We start from the raw sequence: 19,313 nt of genomic DNA, 5'->3' as shown, positions 1-19,313 counted from the left end.
TATCGTTATATTTTGATAAAGTCCGCATGTTATCTTGCAAAAATTTAGCCGAATACTGTAATGAGAAAATCTGGTGTATGTTAACATTATTTTTATTAAACTCGCAAGCAAGTTTATACAGTCCACACATACCAGTGACAGTGTTTGACCTAACCGGCCCACATGGGAATGGTCAGCCCTAGGCCCCACACACCCCTAAGGCCACCTCTGGTAGCACTGTATGGGGATGAGGCACCAGTTCATCACTTACAAACAAATTTAAAGTCACCAGTTAACCTGCTACAAATATGTCACTTGCAGAAATTTTCAGATGATTCTGCACTTATGGGGTGTATCAATAAGGTGGATGAAACAAAATATAGGAGTCAGATAGAGAACTTTGTTTCTTAGTGCAAAGGGAATTATTTGCACTTAACATCAGCAAAAACAAAGAACTGATTATTAACTTACACCGAACCAAAGAGGCTGTATGTCCAGTCACCATTCAGAGAGTGGATGTAGAAGTGGTGTGCTCCTAAAAGTGCATGGGTGTCCACGTCAATGATAAGTTGGACTGGTCTTGGAACACAGAGGGACTACATAAGAAAAGGCTTTTTCCTTAGGAGACCATGTTCCTTTACTGTGGGTTTTCACATCCTTCACATCTTCTGTGATGGCCAGTGCAATTTTCTAAGCAGTAGTGTGCCGGGCTGGTAACATCACTTCAAGACTGGTCCACCGAATCAACCAGCTAATGAAATGGCAAACTTAGTTATGGGACTCACTTTGAACCCCCAGAAGGTTGTAGCAAAGGAGAGAGTTAATCGATCAACAATGTCTCCATATCATCTAGTTGTCTGCCTGAGATCTCAAATCTGAGTTAAAACCACTTTACTAATAGCATTAGTGTCCTCATGTGAGTGCAAGCCTTCTGCACCCACTTAAACTATGAAGGGAAATGTGAGTGAGTGCATGGGTTAACGATTCAGCACAAGATAGTGGTGACATCAGCTCATGATGGCCTGGCACACATTCAACACAGAAAATACTGTACAAACATTCCAACATAACTTTGACAATAGGCAAGAAAACAGAATGAGCAACAGATTTGATTATAGATCATGCATCTAGCCCTCCAATGTAAATTAGCTGTATGATTACTGTAAGTAGGAATGACAGGTGAGAAATGAAAAAATATAAAAGACATGGAAATTCCAGGCCAGTGGAGACCAATTTGCATAACACCTGCTTCTTGTGTCAATCCTTTATTTGTCACTGAGATCCAAATCATCACAGCCGGTCAGGAAGGACAATTTTTTCAGTGCTCCCTTTTTAATTATTGTTATGTTTTGTTTAGTAGCTGGCACAGGGCCTAGCACTGCTCTCTCACAGCTTCAAGTCCCAAGTTTGCATTCTGTCCCAGTTATTGTCTCAGTGGAGTTTGCATGTTTTTTTTCCACTTAGAAAATATACTGTATGTGTGTTAGTTTGAGTCAAAGTTCATGACTTAATTGGTTTTATAAATTACAATACAATAAATTATATGTCACTTAGACTTGTAATGCTACATCTTATTTAAAACAAATTCAATATCACAATCCCTATAGGGTGAGAAGAGGGTGAGAAGAAAACAGATTTAATATGAAATTAGTCAAAAATATCAAGGCATCCCAAGGGTAAGCAGAGGTTCAGCTCTACTATATAATAAAACACTAATGTCTGTATGCGTGTGTGTCCAGTCCCTCAGGGCAATCTGATTGGTCAGTTTGGCACTGGTGATGCATTTGAAAGAGGAAGTGCGAATGTGAGACACAAAGAGGAAAATAAGCATAGGAGAGCTACATAAGCTGAGAGTCGCCTTCAAAGGCAGAAAGTATAAAAGTGGGCAGGAGGCAAGCAAGGTACCTCGAAAATAATGACAGAATCAGAGAAGTAGGCTTTACATGAATGTGCTTGAGAGGCAGAGTGCCCAGCAAGAGAGGTTCAGACACACAAGCATACAGAGGAATGGTACTGAAGAGCATGAGAGAGCAAGTGTTTTGACATTTATTCTATTACTTGTCTTTGACAGGTAGCATGGTCAGTGCTTGATATGTCAAGTCCAACATTAATAGATGTGTGTCAACTTCTAAACGGGTTTTGGATTACTTGTAAAATGAATTTCATTTATTCACATTTTTAGCAAAACAGACCATTGTTTATCCCACTATGTGAGAATAAGTGGATTGGAGTTCTACCAGGCACAAACAACAAAATGATATGTTCACACATCAGATGCATGATGTCTCATTGGGTGTCACCCAAACACAGTGCTTAGATGGTCAAGGACACTGTGACTCTGGAATTTTTTGATAAATAAGGAAAACTTGTCCTGAATCCGTTATAGTAAGTATTATTCAAAATAAGAAACCAATTATTAAACTCAGTTTTATTTAATAATTAGAACCATATGTGTTTAAGCTACAAGGCTTAGTTAGGGATCTGAGGAAATGTAGGCACCCTAAGTAAAAGTAAAACTGATGACTAGTGGTATCGCTGTCCGGCTGTCTGATTTCAGCTTGTTTTCCAGTTTTACCCACTGTCCATCACGGAAGTCATTTTACCTGCAGATTAGCATCTCTGGTTTTGTGACATTGTCCTTTCTAAACAGAGAAGATATTTGTGTCAGCTTTCTTTTTTCAATTATAAATACATCATAATACATGTTTTGGACAGCTTTTGGAGGAACCTTTGAATAGACTGATTATATATTGTCTGTCCAACCAGTTTGTTTGAAAGAAACAGTGCCTTCAGGAAGTACTCAGACAACTTCACTTTTTACACATTTTTTTTATACATAGTCTTATACTAAAATCATTTTCATTTATGTTCCTCTCATTGAGTAATACTAAATACTCAAGATTTTAGACATTTTTGCAAATTTATCTTTCTATTATATTAAAGACTAGCCACCCCGCGGCGTAGCATATGTCACATATAATTATTTATTGATGAGTGAACACTTCCTGAAAGACACAGTTGTCCAAATGGGGAGGATTTGAGGATACAACTGTCAGTGAATGAACAGATGGAACTCTGGAGAGAGCAACATACAATTATCCGTGAGTGAAAACAGGTTTTGTCAGATACAGGCATATTTTTTTGAAAGTTTGTCCTTGTGCCTTATTGATAGTCATTGCAAACGCTAATCTAACAGGAAATTGTCTGCATGTAAAAGTAAAAGGCAAATTAGAATCTGATGGGGTCAGGGAAATCCGGGGAATAAGGACAGTTTGGGAGGTAGCAGATGTGATAGTCTTATACTCCAGTACATTGTGGTGAATGCTGGTAACAGAAAGTCTAGTGCCATTACAGAGACCTTTTGCTGGCATGAGGTTTCTGAGAAGCATGATGACTGAACCAATTTTAATTTCTGAGTTTATGTGGAGTAATGCCAGTGGGAGTAAGACTACTAAGAAATTCTTCGGGGAATGCAAGTTCATCTGCAGGATCGTCTGTGACGATGGAGTCAACGCTGGTGAAAGTTACTTCATCGTTAGGGATAAGTTTCAGCACCTGTTCATTAATGGTTGTGAGTCTTTGTTGATGACGCTTAATATAGCTTACGTACTGAGTTGTTCCAGAGTGGCAGTTGAAAAGTCGATGTCGCCATATAATTGCCTTGAGAGCGATGTTGGAAGCCTGCGGAGGGTGAGAGTTGGCGGAAGGGGCCTTGTCGTGCGTTCCCCATGATGTTGGGAGGTTGGTTAGAGTGGGCGTTCGTGGCTCTTTCGTGCGTAACCCATGAGCGGGGCTCTGTTAGAGTTGGCAGGCGAGGCTCTCTGTCTTACGTGCGGTGAAAAGTCAACGTGGCTCAGAGGTGCATGTGGACTTTTGCACAGACGAAAGCGACTGAGGCTGTGTTTGGTGAGTTGTTGCGTGCGGGCACATGAGCAGGCAGTGCACATGCCTCGAGAGCGACGCTGGACGCGGGAGTACAGTTACAGTTGGCATGCATGGCTCTGTCGTGCGTATCCCATGATATGGTAGGAGGGTTAGAGTTGGCGGGCAGGGCTCTGTCGAGCGTATCCCATGGTCTTAGATTTGGCGGGCGTGGCTCTCTGTCTTGCTTGCGCTCACTGTCTTGCGTGTCCATAGTGAATTATATATACAGTATAGATATTTTCCGTCGTGTTCGCATTATTCAGTCTTGACCCCTCCCCTCCACAATGTTCACCCAATCATTACTCCTACTGCGCAAATCCTCACTCCTTACCTCCCCGTAACAATCTAAGTGTTGACTCGCCTTTCAACATAGTCGGTTAAATGGCAAGGCAGAAAAGCAAATGATCTATTCAAGTACTTTGAATTTTAGACTGCAATAGAAACAGAGTGGCAAGAGCTGATAAAGAACGTTGAAAAAAAGAAAATGAACAAAAAAGCACTACATAAAATAAAAATCAAGAACAAAGAGAATTGTCCAAAAAATGAAAATGATAAAAATATTCTGAACAATATGTGAACAGAAATACTGAAAAGCAACGTTTATAGAATGTAAGTTAGAGGATAAAGTAATTCATAATATTGTTTTTGATGAGGTGTTAATGTAATTTAATTGTTTATTTACTTTTATTTCATTTTAGTTTTTTACTTCTACTTTTATTTTTTACTACTTTTTATTATTGATTGTTATTTAAAATAGACAGATGTAGTGAAATACTCAAGTAACAGATTTTCTATCTATAATAACTAAGGGCCAAACCGTGTTCCTCCCACGCCCCGCATACTCTTCTATATAATCTTCTCTTTAAATACAATCGTCTAATGGAGCGCCCCGATGCCCTTCAAGCATTGACACATCACATTGACACATGTATGTAGAACCTTTACTCAGTGCTTTGTTGAAGCACCTTTGGCAGTGATTACAAGCTGGAGTTTTGAAGGGTATGATGTGACAAGCTTTACAGTCTGATTTTTTGGAATTTCTGCCATTCTTCTCTGCAGATCCTCTAAAGTTCCATCAGACTGACCCTCTGTGGACAGCTATTTTCAGCTCCCTCCAGAGGTGTTCAGTTGGATTTAACTCCATGTTCTGTCTGGGCTACTCAACACCATTCAAAGAGTTGTTCCTAAACCACTCCTGTGTTGTCTTTGGTTTGTGCTTAGGGTCTTTGTCCTGTTGGAGATGGACCTTTGGCCCAGTCAGAGATCCAGGGCACTCTGGTGAAGGTTTTTTCTTCACTTTGTTCCTTTCAACTTTCTCTTAACCCTGACTAGTCTTCCAGTTTCTGAAAAACAACACCACAAGCATGATGTTGCCACCACAATGCTTCACTGTAGGAACGGTATTGCACAGGTGATGAACAGTGCCTTGTTTCTTCCAGATATAATGCTTAGCATTGAGCCCAAAAAGTTCAATCTTGGTTTCTTCAGACCAGAGAATTTTGTCTTTCATAGTCTGAGAGTCTTTTAGGTGCCTTTTTGCAAACTCCAAGTAGATTTTCACGTGTCCCATAGACGCTCTGTCATAAAGCCTAGGTCAGTGGAGTGTTACAGTGATGGTTATCCTTCTGGAAGTTTATCCAGTCTTCACACTAGTTCTCTGGAGCTCAGCCAGTGAGACCCTTCAGCTCTTGGGCACCTCTCTTACCAAAACCTTCTTCTTCTTCTTTCGGCTGCTCCCGTTAGGGGTCGCCACAGAGGGTCATCTCACCTCTTTTACCGATACCATTCTCCCTCAATTGCTCAGTTTAGCCAGAGAGCCAACTCTAGGAAGACTTATGGTCGATCCTAACTTATTTAAGAATTATGGAGGCACCTATGCTTTTGGGAACCTTCAGTGCTGCAGAAATTTTTTTGTCGCCTTTACCAGATCTGTTCCTTGACACAATCCTGTCTCGAAACTTTAAAGACAATTCCTTCAACCACATGGCTTGGTTTTTGCTCTAATAAAGTACACTTTGTCAGCTCTGGGACCTTCTATAGCCACGTGTGTGCCTTTCCTAATCATGTGCAATCAATTGAATTGACTACAGTTGGACTCCAAACAAGGTGTAGAACCATCCCAACGATGCTCAATAGAAAGGGATGCACCTGAGCCAAACTGCAAGTCCCAGAGCAAAAGGTCTGAATACTTGTGCCAATGTGTTAATTCAGTTCTTTATTTTTCATAAATTTGCAAAAAAAATAAAAAGAATAAATAATAAAATCTTGTTTTCAGTTTGTCATTCTGGGGTACTGAGTATTGTTTGATGACAGAAAAAATTAATTGAAATAATTTAGAACAAGTCTGTACAATAGCAAAATGTGAAAAAGTGAAGGGGTCTGAATAGTTTCTGAACGCACTGTAAAAAACATCAGGGCATTCTGAGTGCAGGACCAGGGCCCATAATGGCAAGGGGTCTTTTTACCAATTAGCTCCCCACTCTACGCTCATTGAAATGTCTAAAGGAGGACCTACCCTAGGCTTATTGAAATAATTGAGTTACTGTGTGCCATATTGGCCAAGGAGACACTCCCAAACAGGGACCTAAAGTAATTGAGTATCACGTCGAGATCAAGAATATAAATACCACACTGCATTAAACAGCCCACTGACCATGTGCTGCATTGCTAAAAGTATGATCAAATCTCTGTTAAGGAGCTAAGTCACCCATGGGTCTGTGTGGGTCTTAATCTGGGCTTGTGTACAAGAAACAGCGCGCCCATGGCGCATTCTTAATTTAAATACATTGTGCTTGACGGTGAAGGCAAAACTTTATATTTGTGTGGACCACTAACAGCAGTACAGTAGCTACAAAATGATAAAACAAATTTACCACTTCATAAGTATAACCATTTTAAAATTTTGCAGTCCATTCAGTTTGTTAAATAATAAAATATATCACACATACAGTTTAGATTTTTTAAAGATATTCAAAATATACACTACAAATGAATGTAACACATATTATAAAATTCTCAGTTTGCCCTGTGGCACTGGATGCAAGACAGGAACCATATCTACATTGGGCACCCATACTCACGTAGGACCAAATATAAAATCATCAAACAACCTAACGCACACACATCTTTGGGGATGTGGGAAGATGATGGTGGCACACAGCATAAATCCTCTGTAACTATGGAGAAAACATGCAATTTTTAAAAAGAAAATAACTAAGCACAGGATTCATGCCCAGGACACTGTTAAATTGTAAAATAGAAAATGATTAAATATATGAAACACAAGCTATAGTCTTCATAATGTAGTAATACAGCAGATGTAAACAGTATAGTATTTACAACACACCCTTAGAGTTAGTGTTTTAAAGCAACTATGAATGTAGAAAAAGAAAGTTACTTAAGAATGAAGTCTGGCCTAGTGGTGCATTGGGCAGCCCTGCTTCTTTGCAGATTGTGTGTCTTGGGTTTGAATCCCACTCCCAGTAATTGTCCATGAGGAGTTTACATCTTTTCACCATGTCCACATAAGTTTTTCTATTACATTCTCAAAGATGTGCAGGATAGGGTAATTGTCAGGTCTACATTGGCCCAAATGTGAAGTGCAGTTATGAGCGTGAGTTAGTGGTCCCTCTAATTGTCTTATTGCCTTATACAGTGCTGGTGAGATAAGTTCCTGTCCATCAATGACACTGAATTGGATTAAGCAGGTTTGAAAGTGTGATGAGATGAGTTGGCCAGAGTTCACATTGGTGGTGCTACTGCCTGTCAACACTTGGACTTCACTATGACTCCATGCCTAGCACCCCTCTGTGTAGAGTTTCAGTGTTCTTCCAGGGAACTCTACATCTCCTATAGTCCAAAGACACATTTCTGTGCTGATTAACAACCCCAAACTGGTCTGATGTGATAAAAATGTGTGATATACTGGCATCTGCTGTGCAGAGTGGTGGCAGAACTTCTGCGTTTTTCCCAGTTGATTATGGGGTTTGTCAGTGGTGTGTTCTTGCTCCTACTCTGTTCAGTACTTGCATGGACTGGGTTTTGGGCAAGGTCATGGGGTCCATAAGCATCTGTCGGTGAAGAAAGATTCACTGATCTTGACTTTGCTGATGATGCTGTGATGTTTGCAGAGTCAATGGAGGCTCAGATCGGGGCTCTTGAGAGACTGAGTGAGGAGTCTGAGTGTCTGGGCTTGTGAGTGTCCTGGATAAAAAATAAGATCCAGGCCTTTAATGACCTCTTTGGCACAGTCATCAGCAGTGTGTCTGTCGGCGGAGAGAGTGTTGACCTTGTCGAGAGGTTTACTTACCTCAGCAGCGATATTCATGTCTCTGGTGACTCTTTCTATGAAGTAAGTAGACGAACTGGGAGAACATGGGGGGTCATGAAATCACTGGAAAGAGGTGTGTGGTGCTCCAAATATCTTTGCAAAAGGACGAAGGTCCATGTCTTTAGAGTACTGGTGCTTCCTGTTTTGCTTAATAGTTGCGAGACATGGGTGTTATCCAGTGACCTGAGACAAAGACTGGACTCTTTTGATACTGTGTCTCTCTGGAAAATCCTTGGGTACTGCTGGTTTGACTTTGTGTCGAATCAGCAGTTGCTCATGGAGTCCCGATTGATGCACATTACCTGCATTGTGAGGGAGCATCAGTTACAGCACTACTACCGTGTGGTGAGATTTAGCTCACAGTATCCTCATTGCTGAGGACCTGAGTGGCTGGACCAGGCCAAGGGGATGCCCCGTAACACCTGGCAGCAGAAGATAGATGGTCATTTCCGTAGGGTGGGACTGGACCCATGTCTGCCTGGGGGTTGACAGGCTGTTTCATTGTGCGGTGGGTGCGGCAACATGCTGTACTGGTGCATGCCCCCCAACCTGATCTGACCTGTTCTGGCACCTGCTTTCTTTCTAAATATTCATACCCCTGTTCTGGATAATACAACTTTAAAAAATGAATGGATAGAAAGACACAAAAGTGTGTGAGGCGTTCCTGTCATGCAAGTTGAAGATATGCAGTATAACAACAAAGTTCAAAACGTACTGTATCTACTAAATATTTTTTAAATTCTGAAATAGAATGACAGTTGTTTTCATGTGAAAGACTAAGACGTAATTATGGTTCCTTGTGCTCTGAGCAGCATACCAGTCTTATGTCAATAAAACAGGAAAGTTGCCTGGCAATATGAAGAGTTCCATAAATACAGTGAATATAATATGAGGAGAGAAAATTTCTTTTAAAGAAATGTAGTTTTGTTAACATTTGTGACTTTGCAAATTTTATTTACAATGATTACTATAAAGTATTTGTTTCAACTTGAAAGTTGCCAATATTGTTATTACAAATTGTTTTATGTGAAGTGCATGCCACAGCATAATACAGATACAGACTAAAATGAAAACACTATTATTCTAAAATGGCATTGGGTCACCCCCACGGCATCAGAGCAACTTAAATGCACCATGGAAAAGATTCAAAAGGAGTCAGGAACTGTATTAGAGGGATCTGGTACCATTTGCCCATCCATTATTTGCTACTTTATTGATGCTGAATATATTGGGAGAAGGATGCTAAGGATAGAACTGTCAGGGAAGAGGAAAGAAGAAGGCCTAAGAGAAGGTTTATGGATGTGGTGAGAGAGGACATGCAGGTGATGGGTGTAACAGAACAAGATGCAGAGGACAGAAAGATATGGAAGAAGATGATCCGCTGTGGCAGCCCCTGACGGTAGCTGCCAAACGAAGAAGATGAATTGATGGAAATGGAAAACACTGATGTTACTTCATCATCACTCAGTTCTGACTTGAATTAAGTTCTGATGACTGGAGCAGCCTTCAAGCCTTTCACGGACCTCTTGTGCCCTGTGGGTGGGGCTATCATTGTCACTTTGGCTAGAAATGCTTCACTGCAGAATGACAATGATGGAGTATTTGCTTTGCGTTCATGGAAATTCCCCTAGACATGCTAACCATTTACAAAATAATCCTTTCACAACATGAAGGAGCCTGTAGAACTCTTTACAAATATCCGATCATGAAGACTTTTGCTGATATGTGTCATACATGCACTCTTCTGAGAAGGTGGAGGATGATTCTTTTCCACGGCCCGGCTGGCCACACTTTGTGTTCTTTGCCCTAATTTACCCACAAAAGTGGATTATTAGAGGCAATAAGAGGTTAAACTAAGCATACCATCTGTTTGTGAAGTTCTAGATAAATTGTGTCTGGTGAACCTTCATGCTCTCTGTTCGATTGGAGTTTTTGCTCAGATTATTCTCCACAGCCTTAAACTGGGAAAAGGAAGGGCGGATAAAAATGCAAAGCACATGCATATAAAAGGTCAAGAAGGTTGCATTTCTGTCCTCACTACCATTAGCTGATGATGCGTTTCCCTCCAGCAACAATCTCATGAAACATCAGCAATCTGGGCAGCATTCACCACTAAAGCTCCTGCTAAATGTGTCCCTCTCTTAAAGTCTCTTCTTCATGCCATACTAGCCAGTAAAATGCACAAGTGACACCGCTCAGCATGACTCAAGTCCAATGAGATATTAATTTGCTTAATTATCTCAATGGCCACACCTGTGCAGAAGTGCCTGCTTCCAATACCATTTGCATGCTTTATTTACTCAGTGTGTTTCCTTTATTTTGTCAGTTGCTTGTATGCATTTTCCTGGAGCGTGGGCAGGCATGGTAACATGCCCAGGGTCATGGAGTCCTTCAGTAGTACGAAAGCAACCCATGACCTCCTAGTCTCAGAAAAACTTCCAATATGCAGTGCTGCCCTTTTGAAAGAGAAACTGTCAAACAAGCTTATTATTTTCAAATTCATCTGAATTATACAGTACATCAATGGAGTAGACTTAAATAACACTGACAGTGGTCTCCAAAAAGTGTCTTTCAGGGTTAGTGAGGACTGCATGTGTATGTTCAGCATATAAAGTGTCAGGATGGGCATATCAGCACAAATACAATGACATTTCTCCATTTATGCTTTAACATTGTTATTCTGTTTAGAGAGACTCTTTTCATATTTTCAAAGAATACTTTGTCGTTACTGTTTAGTCTTCTGAGCTCATAAATATTAGCACGTTTGGTAAGAATAAAATTAAAATAGAAAATGCATACTTATGCATAATTAAGGGAGATCATTTTCAAATACAAATGTCATTTGAATGGCTCACACTGGGTGTAGCTGTACAGCAAGGGTGTCAAACTCAGATAATGGAGAGCCACAGTGGCTGACAAGTATCGTTCCACCCAGTTTCTTAATTAGTAACCAATTACTGTTAGCTAAAAGGGACGCACTTCTTTTTCTTTATTTTCAACTGCCTTGCTGTTTTGTGACTCAGAACCCTTAAACGTGTCCTTAAACAGTGGTCAAATAATCTGATCTAATCAAATTTGATATTTCTTTCAATAAAACCTTTTTAAAGTAAAATCTGAGAAATACTGATCTACATTCAGATGAAACTTTCAAATTCAACAGTTTTGGAAATGGTTGGCGTGGCCTCATTAAGAGGTCATAGAATTGAATAATATGTGACATTAACAAGAAGAATTGGCTTCTAGTTAAGCAATTAGCTGGAAAGAAAAATAAAGCAACTGAGTTTGAGATGCTTGACTTGGCCGATCATTTGTTAGAATGAAGAAGAAGAACACATTGCATTTATATAGAGATTTTCAAAGCACTTACAGAAGGGGTGGGCCATTTCAACCACTGTCAATGTGCAGCATCCACTTGGATGATGTGATGGCAGCCATTTGGTGCCAATACACTCACCACACATTAGTTATTAAGTGGTGAAGGGATCAGAAAGAGACAGTTATTCAACTAGTGACAGGGGATGATTAGAGAGCAGAATGACCAGGCCGCGATGGGCAGTTTAACCAGGACACCAGGAAATCTGACATCCCTGAGATATTTTATGACAACAGAGTGTCAGGATCTTGGCTTTACGTCTCCTCTAAAGGATAATGACTTTTTTTCAGCACCATAACTATGTCACTGCACTGGGGTATTGAGATCCACACTTTTTTTCTGAGTCAGAGATGGGAAATTCTGACTTCCAAGTTTTAGCTGAATGTAGGATTTGACCACATTACCACATTTTCATTCTGGTTATATGTGTAGAGTATGAGTCCAAAGAGGTTATGCTCAAGCTTGGCAATGCTCTGGTAAGGCCTCATCTGGAGTACTGTGTGCAGTTTTGGTCTCCAGGCTACAAAAAGGACATAACAGCACTAGAGAAGGTCCAGAAAAGAGCGACTAGGCTGATTCCAGGGTTACAGGGGGTGACTTATGAGGAAAGATTTAAAGAGATGAGCCTTTCCAGTTTTAAGCAAAAGGAGGTTATGGAGAGTGTTTAAAATTGTGAAGGGAATTAGTACAGTGAATCCAGACTGTCACTTTCAAATGAGTTCAGCAAGAACACAGGGACTCAGTTGGAAACGTGTTAAGTTTTAATTACACACAAACATTAGGAATGTTTTCTTTACACAGAGAACCGGAGACACAATGAATAAGCTACCAAATAGTGTGGTAGACAGTAGGACTTTCAAAATTCAACTTGATGTAATACTGGAGCAGTTAAGTGGATAGGACTGGTGAGCTTTATTGGGCTGAATGGCCTGTTCTTGTCTAGACTGTTTTAATGTTTTAAAAAACACAAACATTTGTCTTCATTTTTGCCTTTCATCCACACTACCCGGACAGTTTCAACCCATGAAAGTGAATACCTTTGAAAACATGCTCCAGAGCTGGAGTTTCAATTGGGATGGGCAAAAACAAAGATTCCTGAAAATGCTGACTCCATAGTGTTCCGATATTTCCCCGTTTGGATCCTGCTCATTACAATGTCGCAAACATATTCCAACATAGCGTGTATAGAAGAGTAGCTTTCCATGGTGCTTGTTGTGTTGCTTACTTACATGTAACTAAATTGTGTTTTGTACAGTTTGAGTGCTGCGCACATGTGCAAATATCTATCTATCTATCTAAAGGCCAAATAATTTACCGGTTACAACAGTTTTTTTTCTAAATCCCATTTCCAGCAGCATTACCGTTGTAACGAAAAATTCAGAGTGTCTTGAAAATTATATTGTATATAATTCAGTTGATAGTCTCTTATCAATGTTTATTATTTAGTCTTGGTCCATTCAGTAAGGAGGGACACTTTCCGCAGCACAACTAATATTAAGAAACCTAACAAAGTGGATGGGTGTAGAAGTTCTGGAGCTCAATAAGGATACAGAACAGAGAAACAAAAGCAAAACACATTGAAGTGACGACAGAGACATACAAATTTATTTATGTCCTCTATTGGGTAAGTTTTACAAATGTTTGTTATAAGATGTGCTCCGTTTGCAGTCCTCCTGTGAATGAACATTGAGTTGATAAATTTTTTTAAGTGTCGTTTTAACATTTGTTAGGTTTGACCTTAATGATGAGACTACCGTCACCAGTTCTGAAGACAGTTACATTCAAATGTGATCAGAGCATTAATGTGAGATGGGGGCAACTCGCTACGGCTCCTCAACTAAATTTCTTTTTCTATGCTGTGAATGCACTATCAGCTGATACTTTTGAAAGTACACAAAGCACAATGGCATCTGATTTTCATGTGGCTCTGAATTTTTCACTGCATAGTCCTTTCAAGGGGTTTTCAGCCGATGTGCGCATGTCCAGTGTAAGCGATGGTCTGCGGCACATGCATTTTTACTCATTTTAGTGTGGACAAACATATCTTTGTGAACAAAGTGAAAACTCGAGTGTGGACATAGATCCTTTCTGTTTCAAAACACTGTCTTAATAATAATAACAATAATAATAAGTTGTATTTATGTAGCACCTTCCATACACTCAAGGACCACAATTCAATAAACACATTAACAAGAAAATGAATAATACTCATTGAAGAGATATGTTTTTAACAGGAGTTTGAAATGAATAATAGATTTTTCCTTGAAGGCTGAGAGGAAGAGCATTTAAAATTTTAGAAGCTATCACACTGAAAGCTCTGCCCCCCCATAGTTACTAACCTGTATTTAGGTGCAGCGAGTAACTTAGCATCCGATGATCTTAATGCAAGGGCAGGAGTGTAAGGAAGCAGCTGCTCAGACAGATAATGAGGTGAGAAGAATTATTTTATAATTTGATTCTTGAAAAGACTGGTAGCCAATGCAAATCATAAAGGACAGGAGTGAGGTGAGCAGATTTTTTAGTGTGTGTAAGAAAATGAGCAGCAGAATTCTGAACATATTGTAATCTATTGATATATTTAGTCAGGAGGCCATACAACAATCCATTGCAATAGTCCAGACATGATGAACGCATGAATGAGTGTTTCAGTATCCTTCACACTGAGGAAAGAATGCAGATGAGCAATGTTGTGAAGATGAAAAAAAGCTGTCTGTACTATTGCACTAATGTGTGATTGAAAAGCAAGAAGCTGATCAAAGATGACACCCAAATTACAGACTGATGCTGAGGGTTCAACCAGGATCAACGTCAATTTTTAGCCCATGAAGGGGCAAGAGGACAGATTTGGTACCAACTAATAAGATTTGTTTCATCAGGATTAAGTCGTAAAAAATTAGCTGTCATCCAATTATTGATTTCCCGAATGCAATCAGTCAGTCAGTTCTCAACAGGAGGATGCAGTTGCATCAACACTTATATAAAGTTGTGTGTTATCGGCGTAGCACTTTTAAAATGAAAGCATAAAAGCGTGGAGGTGGCCTAACACACACTCACACTCACACTCATACACTGCCAGTGTTCAGTTGCCAAATAATTTAACACACGTCTTTGTACACTGGGAGGAAATCCAACACAGCCATAGTGCAGCATGCACATTTCACACACTGAGTGCAGTGCAGGAATTCAGTCTGTGCCACCCACACTTTAAAAAAAACAGAAACAATTAAAACATAAATACAAGAAAATTCACAGTGCTTGTTGAACAAACCGACTCCATTTAGATGTTTATTAGACTAGCACATGACCCCGGATTCAAAACCTGTTTTTATAGTTTGCACCAGAATAATTCAAATACTAATAGTTTTAGTTTGTAAAGACAAGGCAGTGAGAATATTATAAATGATCTGAAGGTAAATTTGACTTGGGGTACTTGTGCTTATCTTAGCCTATGAAATTATGAGGAGTATTTACATAGCTTTTCATAACAATATAGACACAAAACAAGCATACAGACGATTCATAAAACTCACTTGACATCTTATGACAGAACAAATTCAAACAGCAAGTGAGGATGAAAAAAAAAAAAACCCATAGAAACTAAATTATCCATCCCTCATTAATGAACACATGTAATCCATTTCTACAATCAAAGAGAGCCAGAGATTACCTTAATAGTAGTTGGTGTGAGAGTGGAATAAAATCTGGGCAGGGTGCCAGCCCATCAGAAGACACACTCACGCTCTCACACAGCCAATTCAGACTCAGTAATTACACTGCCCTGCAAACTGTCTGATGGATGAGGAATACTTGAAGAAAAGGCACACAGGCACAGGGAGGACGTGCAGACTCCACAGGGAGGACGTGCAGACTCCACAGGGAGTGCAAGAGCCGAGGTATGAATTGAAGAGGCCAGGTAACCAGACTTACCAGTGGGCCGCCACACAATTTTTTATTTTAGTACTTAACTTTCTTTCATTGCAAATGAAGTTTTACTTGAAATGCTCAATGAATGGAAATACTCTATTCCAATTTTTGATAATGTATGGCTCAAACACAACTGGTGGCAAAATCATGTAAATAAATCATCTTGTTGCCCGATGCTTACTTGTGTCAGTGTGCAGCATTATGAAGTTTCAGGCACACACAGAGTTTAATGAGTACACAAATTCCCTATTGCAGTTTGTAACGGTATACATGTTCAATTTTAAAAGAATGCTACAGTAGAAATATTAATATAAAAATGGTTACCTGGGTTGGGTGTGTCTAAATTGCATAGTTGACTAGTGAGTTAGTGTGACAGGTTTTGCAGGATTTTTTTTTCTAAGTAATGCAGCCTAGCCACTTTCAAGTTACAGTTTTCTAAGTTGCGATATCGATGTGTGTTGAAAGGACTTGTCTTCAGACAATGAATCATTAAAGCATCTGAGATATTTCCCCCAAAGGTGTTATGATTGGAATCAAAAGATGTGCACCGATGCCAAAAGCAGTAAGAAACCAAAAGTGGGCCGAGTGTCTCCCACATGGTACAAAAGTGCAAACAAAGTGACTGTTTGGCGAAATTGTCCCTTGAATTATGAACTGTTAACTTATGTGAATGCCAGCTTCTAACAGTTCACTTTGCACTGGTCAAAGTACAGAAACAGCGCTAACTCATGTTGTAAATGATGTTTTATTTGTACATGACATTTTAATATCTTTGTGATGAATGAAATAACATTTTTTAAACACTTTAACAACATTGACCTCTCTGTTCCTTTAAATAAACTTGCAAATTATGTAGAGCTTTCAGATGACGCCCTTGTGGGCTTCAATTTATATTTAGCAAAACAATTTAAATATTTTTGAAAGTTAGATATGGCGTCCCACAGGGCTCAGTATTTTGACAGTTAACGGTTTCATTATAGGTGTTTGCTAAAAACTGTAATTAGAAAACATAACATTCATTTCATTAGTATGCAAGGGATACCCAGCTACACCAAATGATATTTCTCTTACATTCTCCTTAATTAACTGTGTTAGCAAGTTGGAAGAATAAATGGATGATAAATACTTGTCTGAGTAGAGAAAAAATACAATTATATTTATTGGGAAGAATAATACAGAAGACAATATTTGTTGCCGTTTATCTCAGTAGGTCATACTGTATTAACATACATCGTAGGTGTTACCTTTGATACCATTATGTCTTTCAAAACACACATTACAACATTACCTAAAACCTATTATTATTTCCAGCTTTAAAATATTGCAAAATTAAAGATGGTTTCTAAATACAGAAGAATCTAAGAAATTAATTCACTACTGCAGTGCATTATTTGCAGGCTGTGTAAATCGTTGTCTATGCTGATTTCAGTTAAATTAAAATGCTCCTTCAACAATCATTACAAGAGCTAGAAAGAACAACTTGATAACTCCAGTTCTTTAGTCCCTATGTTTACTTCTACTTAGGGCTGATTTCAAATTCTTTTTTTCTCATTACTGACAAACCAGAGCATGCATTGAGATCCCAAGATGCTAGTCTGCTTAAGATTTTAAGAATAAAACTATGGGAGGTCAAGCCTTTAGTTACAGGGCCCTACAGCTATGGAAGTCTTACTTTTGTACAATGCAAAATAATAGAAACAATAATACAAGTATAATATTTATTAACTTTCAAAAGTACATATGTGAAAATATTATGCTAAAGAACAGCTGGGATGAGTTTATAGAGGAAGATCCTGCTAAACTACGTTTTCTACTGTTGTAGCCCATCTGCCTCAAGGTTTGATGTGCTGTGCATTTCGAGATTTTTTTTTTGCTCACCACAGTTGTACAGAATGGTTACCTTAATATATCATCGCCTTCAGCACAAACCAGTCCGCCATTCTCCTCTGACCTCCTCTCATCAACAAGGCATTTCCATCCATGGGACTGCTGCTCCCTGGCTGTTTTTTGGTTTTTCACACAATTCTGATAAACTCCAGAGACTGTTGTGCATGAAAATCCCAGAGGAGCAGTTAAAGAAATACTCACACCAGCCTGTCTGGCACCATCAGTCATGCCACAGAAAAATCACAGAGATCATATTTTTCCCTATTTTTTATTATTTGATGTGAACATTAACTGAAGCTCTTTACCTGTATGAATGATTTTATGTGCTGCGTTGCTGTTTCATTCTTGTCCATGCAATTATTTAATCAGCCAAGTGGTATTCAAGTGTTCTTAATTATTTGCTCAGTGATAGATATAGATAGATAGATATCTCTCTCTCTCTCTCTATATCTATATCTATATCTAGAGAGAGAGAGAGAGAGAGAGAGAGAGAGAGAGATAAAATGCTAAGGGTTATGTCCATCTGTCATCAATTACTTGCAAAACACTACAGCAAGGACATTGATCTTGGTTTTAACTGAAAAATTGAATGACAGCCTCAACTGCTTCATCGGCGTTCACATTTTTCCTACAACAAACTGCATAGAGTAACCGAGTGGAAAAGGTGACATGGCAGAATGAAAAAGGAGGGAAGTTACATCTGCTGAGCATGAAGCAAAATATAGAGTCTGATTATGTGATAGAAAGGAGAATGCAGCTCTAGCATGCACTCGGTAGCAAATGTATGAGGTGTTGGAACCTTCATCTTAACAGGACCAGAGGTCTGTGTGTTTCTAGTGGGTCGGGGTGTGTGTGGGTACTGTAATATTACAGAATAAGCTTTTGAGAATTCAATTGCACTATGTACACATGATAATAAACTTGAGTGTAAAGGGCAGGCACAGAGATATATACGCCAGTCAGCGTACTTTTTGCATTATTTGACAGTAAACTAAGTAACATTCTATGATCTGCTTCTAGCAACTGAGAGGGCCTGTGGCGGATGTTTGCCAACTGACAGACCAACCACATGCATTACATGGTAGGTAACCACCCATACAATCAGATCAAGACTCGGACTACGAATGTAATTACTCTGATCTCCAGGCTGTCAAACGAACCACACACCGCGGGTACAGTGTAAAGAGGCTTCGCCTCAGATGCTGACATCCGATCCCCGCGAGGGGTGCAGCGGAGTGTGCAAGATGTGAGCACAAATAAGTGCGAAACACGTGTCGTGTACTATTTGCATTATTTGACAGTAAACTATGTGAGATAGATAGATGACAGATAGAAATAAAAAACAAGTATAGGCCACATATACTTAAATTACGATTGAAAAAGGACATCAGATAAAATAACCAGATAAAATTCACATGCAATTTGTCTTTAAATTGTAATAAATTTAAATTTATTCAATAAATAATAAAAGATCACTGCATCAAGACTGAGGCACACACTTACCTGTAACATTTTTCTAAACCAAACAAAAACCTCAGACCATTTGTCATTAAAATGCAGATTAAACCTTGTGTAATGACTGATTTTTATTAAGTCTGACATCTTCGAAAAAAAATGACATAAAATGATTTATTCATTAATTAAATAAACAAGCAAGTGGTCTCCTCTAAATACATAAAGATAGAATATTGAGTGGTTCTCTTTAAACAGAAGAGGTTGCTAATCATTTACCTGAGTAAATGCAACTTATGTGCAACCAAGAATTAAGTTAAAACCTTTGCCTTTTGTACAGCTGAAGGACATGTCTGCACAAATCAGATTTTACTTTACTATAAGCTTTACTACAAGCTTATCCTGTTTTTTCCCCATCTATTAAAGCACCAAGTTAAATATTTA

Source organism: Polypterus senegalus, chromosome 11, assembly GCF_016835505.1.
Source record: "Polypterus senegalus isolate Bchr_013 chromosome 11, ASM1683550v1, whole genome shotgun sequence".
Classification (NCBI taxonomy): Eukaryota; Metazoa; Chordata; class Cladistia; order Polypteriformes; family Polypteridae; genus Polypterus; species Polypterus senegalus.
This window is presented reverse-complemented; position numbering follows the sequence as displayed.